This window comes from Pipistrellus kuhlii, unplaced genomic scaffold (assembly GCF_014108245.1).
Source record: "Pipistrellus kuhlii isolate mPipKuh1 unplaced genomic scaffold, mPipKuh1.p scaffold_m20_p_3, whole genome shotgun sequence".
Lineage (NCBI taxonomy): Eukaryota > Metazoa > Chordata > Mammalia > Chiroptera > Vespertilionidae > Pipistrellus > Pipistrellus kuhlii.
In genome coordinates this window covers 1580278-1589856 of record NW_023425529.1, presented here as the reverse complement: position 1 = coordinate 1589856, position 9579 = coordinate 1580278, and positions in this window count along the sequence as shown.

Here is a 9579-nt window from a genome sequence, read left to right as displayed (position 1 = left end):
CCAGCCGCAGGGACTCCCAGCCTCCGCTCCCCCTGCCCGGTCGGCCCCCTCACAGCCCCCAACAGAGAGGAGACTCCTCGGACCAGCCCTTGGCCCAGGGCCCAGAGCTGTGCCCCAGTGAGAGTCTGGAAGCGTGACTGCCCTGCTTGTATTCCTCGCTGGGCACCGCACCTGAGCCTTCTGAGCTTGGAGTGCGTGATCAGCCCCAAAGCGGAAGGTCAGTGCTGCCCAGGCCGAGGCCCCGGGCCCAGCACCCGAGGTTCAAACCGCGGCCTTCGGGCTGCGAGGCCAGGAGCACTCACAGCCCTGCTCTGGGCGTCGGTTTCTTACCTGCAACATGGGGATTGAGAAAGCCACCCGGCCCGAAGGCGGGGTCAGAGTCCTGGAAGAAACAGACCTGGGGGTTTAGGAGGAGAAATCCAGGGGAGGGACCGCTCCGAGCTGTGGGCAGGTGGGGTGGGGAGCCCCTGGCGGAGCTGAGGGGCCGAGAGGCCTGAAGCCGGTGGGGGCGAGGGGGCAGGAAGGCCACACACAGGAGAGCCTTGGCAGCCGCAGCCAGAACGAGGAGGGAGCAGGGGAGACATACCCTCCTGGTGCCAGTGTTCCCAAAGCTCCATTCTCCGCCCTCGCCTGTCTGCCAACCTCGGAGTCTGCGGTGAGCTGTGGCCCTAAGACACCACTGCCCCAGCTCCACTGCCCCAGCTCCACTGCCCCAGCACCACTATCCCAGCTCCACTATCCCAGCAGCACTGCCCCAGCACCACTGCCCCAGCACCACTGCCCTGAGCACCACTGCCCCAGCTCCACTGCTCTGAGCACCACTGCCCCAGCTCCACTGCCCCAGCTCCACTGCCCTGAGCACCACTGCCCCAGCTCCACTGCTCTGAGCACCACTGCCCCAACTCCACTGCCCCAGCTCCACTGCCCTGAGCACCACTGCCCCAGCTCCACTGCCCCAGCTCCACGGCCCCAGCTCCACTGCCCCAGCACCACTGCCCCAGCTCCACTGCTCTGAGCACCACTGCCCCAGCTCCACTGCCCCAGCACCACTGCCCCAGCTCCACTGCTCTGAGCACCACTGCCCCAGCTCCACTGCCCCAGCTCCACTGCCCCAGCTCCACTGCCCCAGCACCACTGCCCCAGCTCCACGGCCCCAGCTCCACTGCCCCAGCTCCACGGCCCCAGCTCCACTGCCCCAGCTCCACTGCCCTGAGCACCACTGCCCCAGCTCCACTGCCCCAGCACCACTGCCCCAGCACCACTGCCCTGAGCACCACTGCCCCAGCACCACTGCCCCAGCTCCACTGCCCCAGCACCACTGCCCCAGCACCACTGCCCCAGCTCCACTGCCCGAGCTCCACTGCCCCAGCTCCACTGCCCCAGCTCCACTGCCCCAGCTCCACTGTCCCAGCACCGCTGCCCCAGCACCAGGGCATGAAGGTGGTGGGGCAGGAGAAGGCATAGAAAGGACCGAGGGCAGCAGCTGAGTGGTCATGAATCCACAGCAAGTGGCTGGGACCAGGCGCCCTCTCCGCGCGGGGAGTGGAGGCTGTGAGGGAGGTGACGGGCCTGAGTGGAGTTCCAGCCTGAGGAAATCCCTCCAGGGTGCTCAGAGGCCACCGGCAGGAAAACGGCCTGGAGGGAGGCAGGCACTTGCTCAAGGCCACTAGCAAGTCAGGTCCCGGGAAGGCCCTAAGCCCCACCCCTCATTTTCCAGGCCCGGGGAGGATGCTCAGGCCTGCAGGGGGTGGACTCCCGGCCCAGCAGCACCCCCTTGGCCATTCCAGGCCTCAACCCCGAGTGGCCGGTGTGTAGGCCAGTGAGGCGGCCCCTGCGGGGAGCGGACCGTGAGGGGAGCCAGGCGCTGAATTCCCAGACAGACCGGCACATTCCTGAAGGAGTGCCACCGTGCCATCCCCAACCCCCCCCCCCAGCCCCCACACACAGTGCCCATTGTCTGCCCCAGACACGTGGCGCTGCCTCTGCCCCCGGCCTCCCCCACCCCACTCCCAGGTGGGGCGCCCCGGTCCCGGTGCCCAGCCCCGAGAGGCACCGTGGCATTTACCTTGGAACCAAGCTGGGATCAGACAGGGGAGGGGACTGGCCCCAATCACACAGGCCAAAATCCAAACCCAGGGCCCCAGTTAGTTACTCTCCCCTGGGAACCCCTCTATCCGGTGGGCTGCGGGCACCCCAGTCCCCGCTCCTCCGGGGGGGCCAGGCCTGGGCTGTGACACCCCCATTTTGCAGCCCGGGAAGCCGGCTGAGAGAGGGAGGGAGGGAGCTTGCCAAGGCCACCCAGGAGGCAGCAGATGAGATCTGGCCCACGCCCTGCACCCCGCAGGGAGCAGCCGCACGGGGCAGGCCTGTGGGCGGCAGGAGACCGCGTCCAGGAGCGAGGCCGCGTCCAAGCCAAACCTCGCCGAGGACGTGCCCGTCCACAGAGGCGGGCCGCCTGTCCACGCTGGCTCGCCGAGGACGTGCCCATCCACAGAGGCGGGCCGCCCGTCCACGCTGGCTCGCCGAGGATGTGCCCTGTCCACGCTGGCTCACGTCCCTGCACATGTACGAGCCCACAGGCTGGCAGCAGGGCTGAGGCCGAGATAAGGGGAGGACTCAGGGGCAGTGGAGAGAACGCAGACTCGGATCAAGCCCAGTCAGTGCTCTGCAGGCAGTAAAACTGAGCACTAAATATCTACCCCTGAATACACCAACTTCCGACCTCAGCCCCTAGAATGACAGTTCTGATTGCCCGCTCCGGCTCCCGGTTCTCCTCAGCTGTCAGGGTCACCCTGACCCAGTCTAGCCAGGGACGGCGTTATCAGGACATGTTCCCGGGTCCCCCCGTTGCCTGCTGTGCCTCCCGGACACCCCGAGAGAGCCTCCTTCCCCCACATCCTTCAGGCCCAGCCCTCATCCTTCCACCGGCCGGCCTGGTCCCTTACCTCCTGGCTCCTCCCCATCTCTGGTTCATGGCAGATTTACTTGTTTTTCTTGTCCTCCCCTGCTCCCCTGCTAGGACGAAGCTGTGTGCAAGTTGGGATTTCTCTCCAGTGGATGAGGGAAGAGAAGAATCTAGACTGATGATTAGGTTCTTTGGTGGGTATTCTCAGCATACCCGCCAAAACGGCTCCCAGATTAAGACACGATGATTTCTGGCCCCAGGAGCTCCCTGGTCCTCTCTCTGGTCAGTGCTCCCCCGCCCCCGCCCGGGGGACCTTCCTCCTGCCCTGCCTGCTTCTGACCCTCACGGACGCGGAGCCACACGGTTCCCCCTTGCGTGCCCTGCCTTTTGTTCTCCGTGTGAGGTGCGTGGGGCCGTGTGTCGGGGGAATCTGTAGCCTAAGCCACTGGGTGAGCACTGGTACCGTTTCCTGAGCCAGGGACAGCCAGCCAGGAGAGGGTGGGGGGACCCAGAGCTTGGTTTGGGGTGGGGGAGGGGAGCGGGCAGCCAGGAGAGGGTGGGGGGACCCAGAGCTCTGGTTTGGGGTGGGGGGGAGCAGGCAGCCAGGAGAAGATGTGGGGGACACAGAGCTCTGGTTTGGGGTGGGGGGGAGCAGGCAGCCAGGAGAGGGTGGGGGGCCCAGAGCTCTGGTTTGGAGTGTGGGAGGGGAGCGGGCAGCCAGGAGAGGGTGGGGGGGACCCAGAGCTCTGGTTTGGGGTGGGGGAGGAGCAGGCAGCCGGGAGAGGGTGGGGGGACCCAGAGCTTGGTTTGGGGTGGGGGAGGAGCAGGCAGCCGGGAGAGGGTGGGGGGACCCAGAGCTCTGGTTTGGGGTGGGGGAGGAGCAGGCAGCCAGGAGAGGGTGGGGGGCCCAGAGCTCTGGTTTGGGGTGTGGGAGGGGAGCAGGCAGCCAGGAGAGGGTGGGGGGGACCCAGAGCTCTGGTTTGGGGTGGGGGAGGAGCAGGCAGCCAGGAGAGGGTGGGGGGCCCAGAGCTCTGGTTTGGGGTGTGGAAGGGGAGCAGGCAGCCAGGAGAGGGTAGGGGGACCCAGAGCTTGGTTTGGGGTGGGGGAGGAGCAGGCAGCCGGGAGAGGGGGGGGGACCCAGAGCTTGGTTTGGGGTGGGAGGGGAGCAGGCAGCCAGGAGAGGGTGGGGGGACCCAGAGCTCTGGTTTGGGGTGTGGAAGGGGAGCAGGCAGCCAGGAGAGGGTGGGGGGACCCAGAGCTTGGTTTGGGGTGTGGGAGGGGAGCGGGCAGCCAGGAGAGGGTGGGGGGACCCAGAGTTTGGTTTGGGGTGGGGGAGGAGCAGGCAGCCAGGAGAGGGTGGGGGGACCCAGAGCTTGGTTTGGGGTGTGGGAGGGGAGCGGGCAGCCGGGCACGGGACCTAGGCTGCAGATAAAAGTCGGGCCACATAAGCTCATCGATGATGCTGGAGCCAGGAGAGTAGGCGAGAGTGAGAATTAGCGAGACTATCAGGGAGGCATCTCTCGATGCCACGGACGGACGCCTCTGCCAGGAGGCAATTAGAGGCCTCGGTCTGGAAGCGCAGCCCTATTCCAGCAGAGCACCGAGGCCCGGAGGGAGGAGCCTGCCCGAGGTCACACAGCGGGGAAGGCGGAGCGGGAGCCTTGCTCTGCCTCGAGAGCCCTGCCCGGCCTCTGGTGCACCACGCCGGCCGGCGTGGGGAGGCCCAGCGCCCACCCCAAAAAGCACCAGCCCGCAGTGAGGGTCTGGAGCAGCGGAGTCGTCCCTGCAGGCTCCCTGCGGGCCTGGCAGGGTAACCCCACCTGACGGCACTGTCTCCCCGACGGTGACATCACTGGCTGGTCAGACGGCTGAGGGGCCGGGATGGGGGGCGGGGCCCTGGGGGGGGGCTGGAAACATGTCATTGGCCCCGGGGCCACCCCCCATCGGCAGCCAAAGGCCTTGGAGGAGGACTGGTCCCGGGAACCTTGGAAGTGAGAGGAATGGCCATCAGCGTGCCCACCACCGCGTCCCAGGGCCCGGAGGTCAGTGCCCCTCCCACGGTGTTATAGCAAGTCAGGGGCGGCCCAGCCACCACGGCTCAGTGGCTGACTGTCGAACCAGGAGGTCACAGTTCAATTCCCTGTCAGGGCAAATGATTGGGTTGCAGGCTTGGTCCCCAGTGTGGGGCATGCAGGAGGCAACCGATCCATGATTCTCTCTCATCATTGATGTTACTCTAGCTCTCCCCCTTTCTCTTCCTCTCTGAGATCAATAAAAATATATTAAAAAAAAAAAAAAAAGAAAGAAAGAAAGAAAAGAAAAGAAAAAAAGAAAGAAAAAGAAAAGAAAACCGCCGAAACCGGTTTGGTTCAGTGGATAGAGCGTCGGTCTGCAGACTGAAAGGTCCTGGGTTCGATTCCGGGCAAGGGCATATATCTTGGTTACGGGCACATCCCCAGTGGGGAGTGTGCAGGAGGCAGCTGATCAATGTTTCTCTCTCATCGATGTTTCTAGCTTTCTATCCCTCTTTCTTCCTTTCTGTAAAAACTCAATAAAATATATTTGAAAGGAAGAAAGAAAGGAAGAAAGAAAAAAAGAAAGAAAGAAAGAAAAGAAAGAAAGAAAGAAAGAAAGAAAGAAAGAAAGAAAGAAAGAAAGAAAGAAAGAAAGAAAGAAAACCATTAGGGGCAGATCCAAGGAGGAACCAGCCCTCCTGACCCCCAGCACAGTCTCTGCCCTCCCAGCTGAGGGCACCCTCCCCAACACGTGTTGGGTTTGGGTTCTAGGGAAGGCAGGGGGACAGGGGTGGTGTTCAAGGGGGGTCCAGAGGCTGCCAGGCCAGGCCAGGCCGTGGCCTGTGTCCACAGGAGCTCACCCTGGGGTGAGGGGGGGCACAAGCTCAGAACGTTTCCCGCCACGGGCTCCCCCCACCACCTCATCTCTGTGCTGTCCCGCTGCCCAGAAAGCATGCAGCCTCCGTCCTGGCTCCTGCCTCTGCGAGGCTGGGAGACGGCTCTCAGACATTATTAAATGCTCCCCGATGTTGCAGCCGGCTTTTAAACACGGTCATTATTAAAAGTTCATGCATTTAAGCTTGCACTCATCGCTTCCTAATTTTTAAAAACATCTTTATTGCCCAGCCAGCACGGCTCAGTGGTTGAGCAACAACCTATGAACCAGGATCACGGTTCAGTTCCCATCAGGGCACATGCCCTGGTTGCAGGCTCGATTCCCAGCAGGGGGCGTGCAGGAGGCAGCTGATCCGTGATTCTCATCATTGATGTTTCTCTCTCTCTCTCCCTCTCTCCCTTCCTCTCTGAAATAAAAAAAAAAAGCATAGTAGGTGCTCAATAAACGCTTGAATCAGTGAATGAACACATGGATTTCGAGGAACGCTAAACCTGTCCTCGCCTGCATACACGATGGGATTGAAAACAAGGGTTGGGGCATGTGGTCAGCACCCACCTCCCTGCTTCCTCTGCCCCCTTCCCCTGTCCCCCTCAGGTGTCCCAGCCTGCGGCTCCCTCCCGCCCCCTCCCAGGCCTGACACCCAGCCTGCTCCCGGCCCCTTCCCACAGCGCCTCCTTCCCCAGGGCTTGTTGGGAGCAGCGGGAGGAATGTCTGGCCCCGAGTCAGGGGAGGTGCCCCGGCAGGCAGGCAGGCAGGCGGGCGGGAGGCCGCACGCACACGCCAGGGGCCGCTCCGAATTCCAGCTCCCACGGGCCTGCTGGGAGCGTGCCAAGCGGGGCCAGGGAGGGGCGGGGAGCCCCGCTCGCAGCCAGGAGGGCACAGGGGGTTTGGGAAGGGCCGGGAGGGGAGGCGCAGACAGTCTGGTGGCCGCGGTCAGAGCCCAGCAGGCGGAGAGCTCACCCCTCCCAGAGCCCGGATGGGAAGACTGAGGCCCCCTGGTGTCAAACTCGGAGCGCCCGCCTCTTCCTCGGCAAAGAGCTCGGAGAACAGGGGTGTTGTGGGGCAAGAGGGGTTGGGGAGTCAGTCTGTAACCAGAAACCAAATATCCAGAGAAGGGGTGTCTGAGGGACTATTAACATGAGGCCCCTGGAAAGAGCTCTGAATTGGGGGTGGGGGGGCCAGGGCGGAAGGGGGTGGGTCTTGAGATGCCCTGCCTGGGGGGGACCAGGAAAGCCCCCCTCCCTGGCTGTCCCTGGGGTCCCCACTTGCTCAATGGCGGCTGCCCCAGGCGGGCACAGAACTATCGGTGCTGGTGAGTTCAGTGGGCGGCAGGAGAGGGTCCCCGGGGGAGAAGGAGATGGCAGAGGAGCTTATGGGGGTCCTCAGCCTGGCCTACCCCCTCTCCCCCATCCCCTCCTGTCCCAGGGCAGGGCCAGGTGCCGTGAGCTCAGGAGCGGCCCCTGCCCAGCTGTCAGCGCAGGAGCTGCCGCCAACGCCCACACCAGCACACCTGTGCGCCATGCACCCGCCACCACCGTCCCCCCAGCTCCCCCTCCGCCCCCCGAGCCTGTGGCACCGCAGCCCAAGGTGTGGCATCTGGATCCAAACCTCTGGAATCAGGGCCTTTGAAGTGGATGCTGACACCCAGAGGATTCCAGGGCCATCACACAGTGGGACGTGCTCCGTTCCAGGCGCAGGGACGCTTAGAACCAAATCATTTCAGAAACGCAGCAGCAGCCAAGACCTGTTTGGCTCAGTGGATAGAGTGTTGGTCTGTGGGCTGAGGGGTCCCGGGTTCGATTCTGGTCAGGGGCATGTGCATTGGTTGCGGGCACATCCCTGGTAGAAGGTGTGCGAGGAGGCGACTGGTCGATGTTTCTCTCTCATCGACATTTCTGGCTCTCTATCCCTCTCCCTTCCACTCTGTGGAAAATCAATAAAATATATTTAAAGAAGAAAGAAGAGAAGAAAGAAGAAAGAAGAAGAAAGAAAGAAAGAAGAAAGAGAAAGAAAGAAAAAGAAAAGAAAGGAAAAAGAAGAAGAAAGAAAAAGAAAGAAGGAAAGAAGGGAAGGAAGGAAGGAAGGAAGGAGACGGAGGAACGGAAGGAGGAAGGAGAGGAAGGAAAGGAAGAAAAGAGAAAGAGAAAGAGGAGAGAGAGAAAGAAGATGAGAAAGATAAGAAGAAAGAGCCAAAGCCGGTTTGGCTCAGTGGTAGAGCGTCGGTCTGCGGAAAGGTCCCGGGTTCGATTCCGGTCAAGGGCATTTACATTGGCTGTGGGCACATCCTCGGTAGGGGTTGTGCACGAGGCAGCTGGTCGATGTTTCTCTCTCATCGACGTTTCTAGCTCTCTATCCCTCTCTCCTCCTCTCTGTAAAAAATCAATAAAATATATTTAAAAAAAAAAAAAGAAAGAAAGAAAAGAAACACAGCAGCGTCTTGCGACCAAAGATCAAAACCGCGGGAACAGAGTCGGGGGATTCTGGGAGCGAGGGCTCTCAGAGGCGGCACATTCCCAACAACAATCCGTTGTCCCAGAGGACGTGAGCCCTGCGTTCTTCCCATCACCCGGGCTCTGAGGGTGGAGCAAGCCAGGCCTGTGGGGGGCGGCCCATCTGGCCCTGCCTGGACCAGCAAACGTGGGAAGGGAGAGGGAAGGGAGGGGGCGCTCCGGAGCAGACAGACGCGCTGAGGGCCTCTCTTCTAGCCCTGGGCCAGGAGAGGGGGAAGAGAAGGAAAAAAGCCGCTGGTGGCACAGGTTTGGGCGGCGGGTGTGTGGTCAGAGGGGTGGCAGGGTACCCCGCCCCCACCGGCTACGGGAGCTTGGAATTTTCTCCTGGCAGGAAGGGCCCACCCTCCCGTGAATGGAAACAATCCTTGGCATCTGGCCCCCGAGGTGTGCGAGGTCTTAAACAATCGGCGTTATTATCCTCCCTGCCTCACCCCGTCGCCCCGCCCCGTCCAGTGCGGAGGGGAAACCGAGGCAGGTGGAGGCTCGGTCTAAACCAAACACCCGAAGGTGCCCGGGCGGATTCCAGCGGTCCCCAGCCCTGACCGCGGAATGTCAGCGCTGAGTGGCAGGGGCGGGGCCTCGGTCTGCTCAGGCAGAGACCGGAGAGGGCAGCTGTTTGCCCAGAGTCAGCCAGCCCAGGGTGGCAGTCCCTCTTTGCCTCCACTAAGGCTCACCTCCAGCCACCTCCTCCAGGAAGTCCTCAAGGATCACACTCCCCTGGACCCTGTGCCCCTGAAGACTTCACCACTCTACCAGGCAGTGTGCTTTAACCGCTCGGCCTGTCCTCTAAGTATTTTGTGCCAAAACATCTCACCTTCTCAGCCTGTGTTTTCGTGGTGTCTCCCCATCAGCCTGGAACCAGAAGCCCTGGCTGAAGCCCCCATACCCCTGTTCAACCACACACCGTGGATCCCAGACAAAGTCCAGCACAGCCTGGGCTCAGGTAAGGGGGGCCTATGTCAGCGCTCCAGCCTCAGCCTGGGCCTCATGGAGCTCCTTGCAGCCCCCACCGGGCCATGGCCCACCCCGGCAGCCCCCCCCCCCTCCTTTCCTGGCCAGAGCACCCTCCTCCCTAAGCCTCTTCTGAGCCAGCTGCCCGGGCCACGCCGGACCTTCCTTCAGCGGCAGGTGCCCCGAGGCTGGGCTGGCTCCCCCACAGCTGGGTCGCAGGCCAATGCCAACGTATTTAACCCACTGCCAGTCTCGGCCCTCACGGCCTTCACCCCTCACTCCTGCTGCCCTGCAACAAGGACA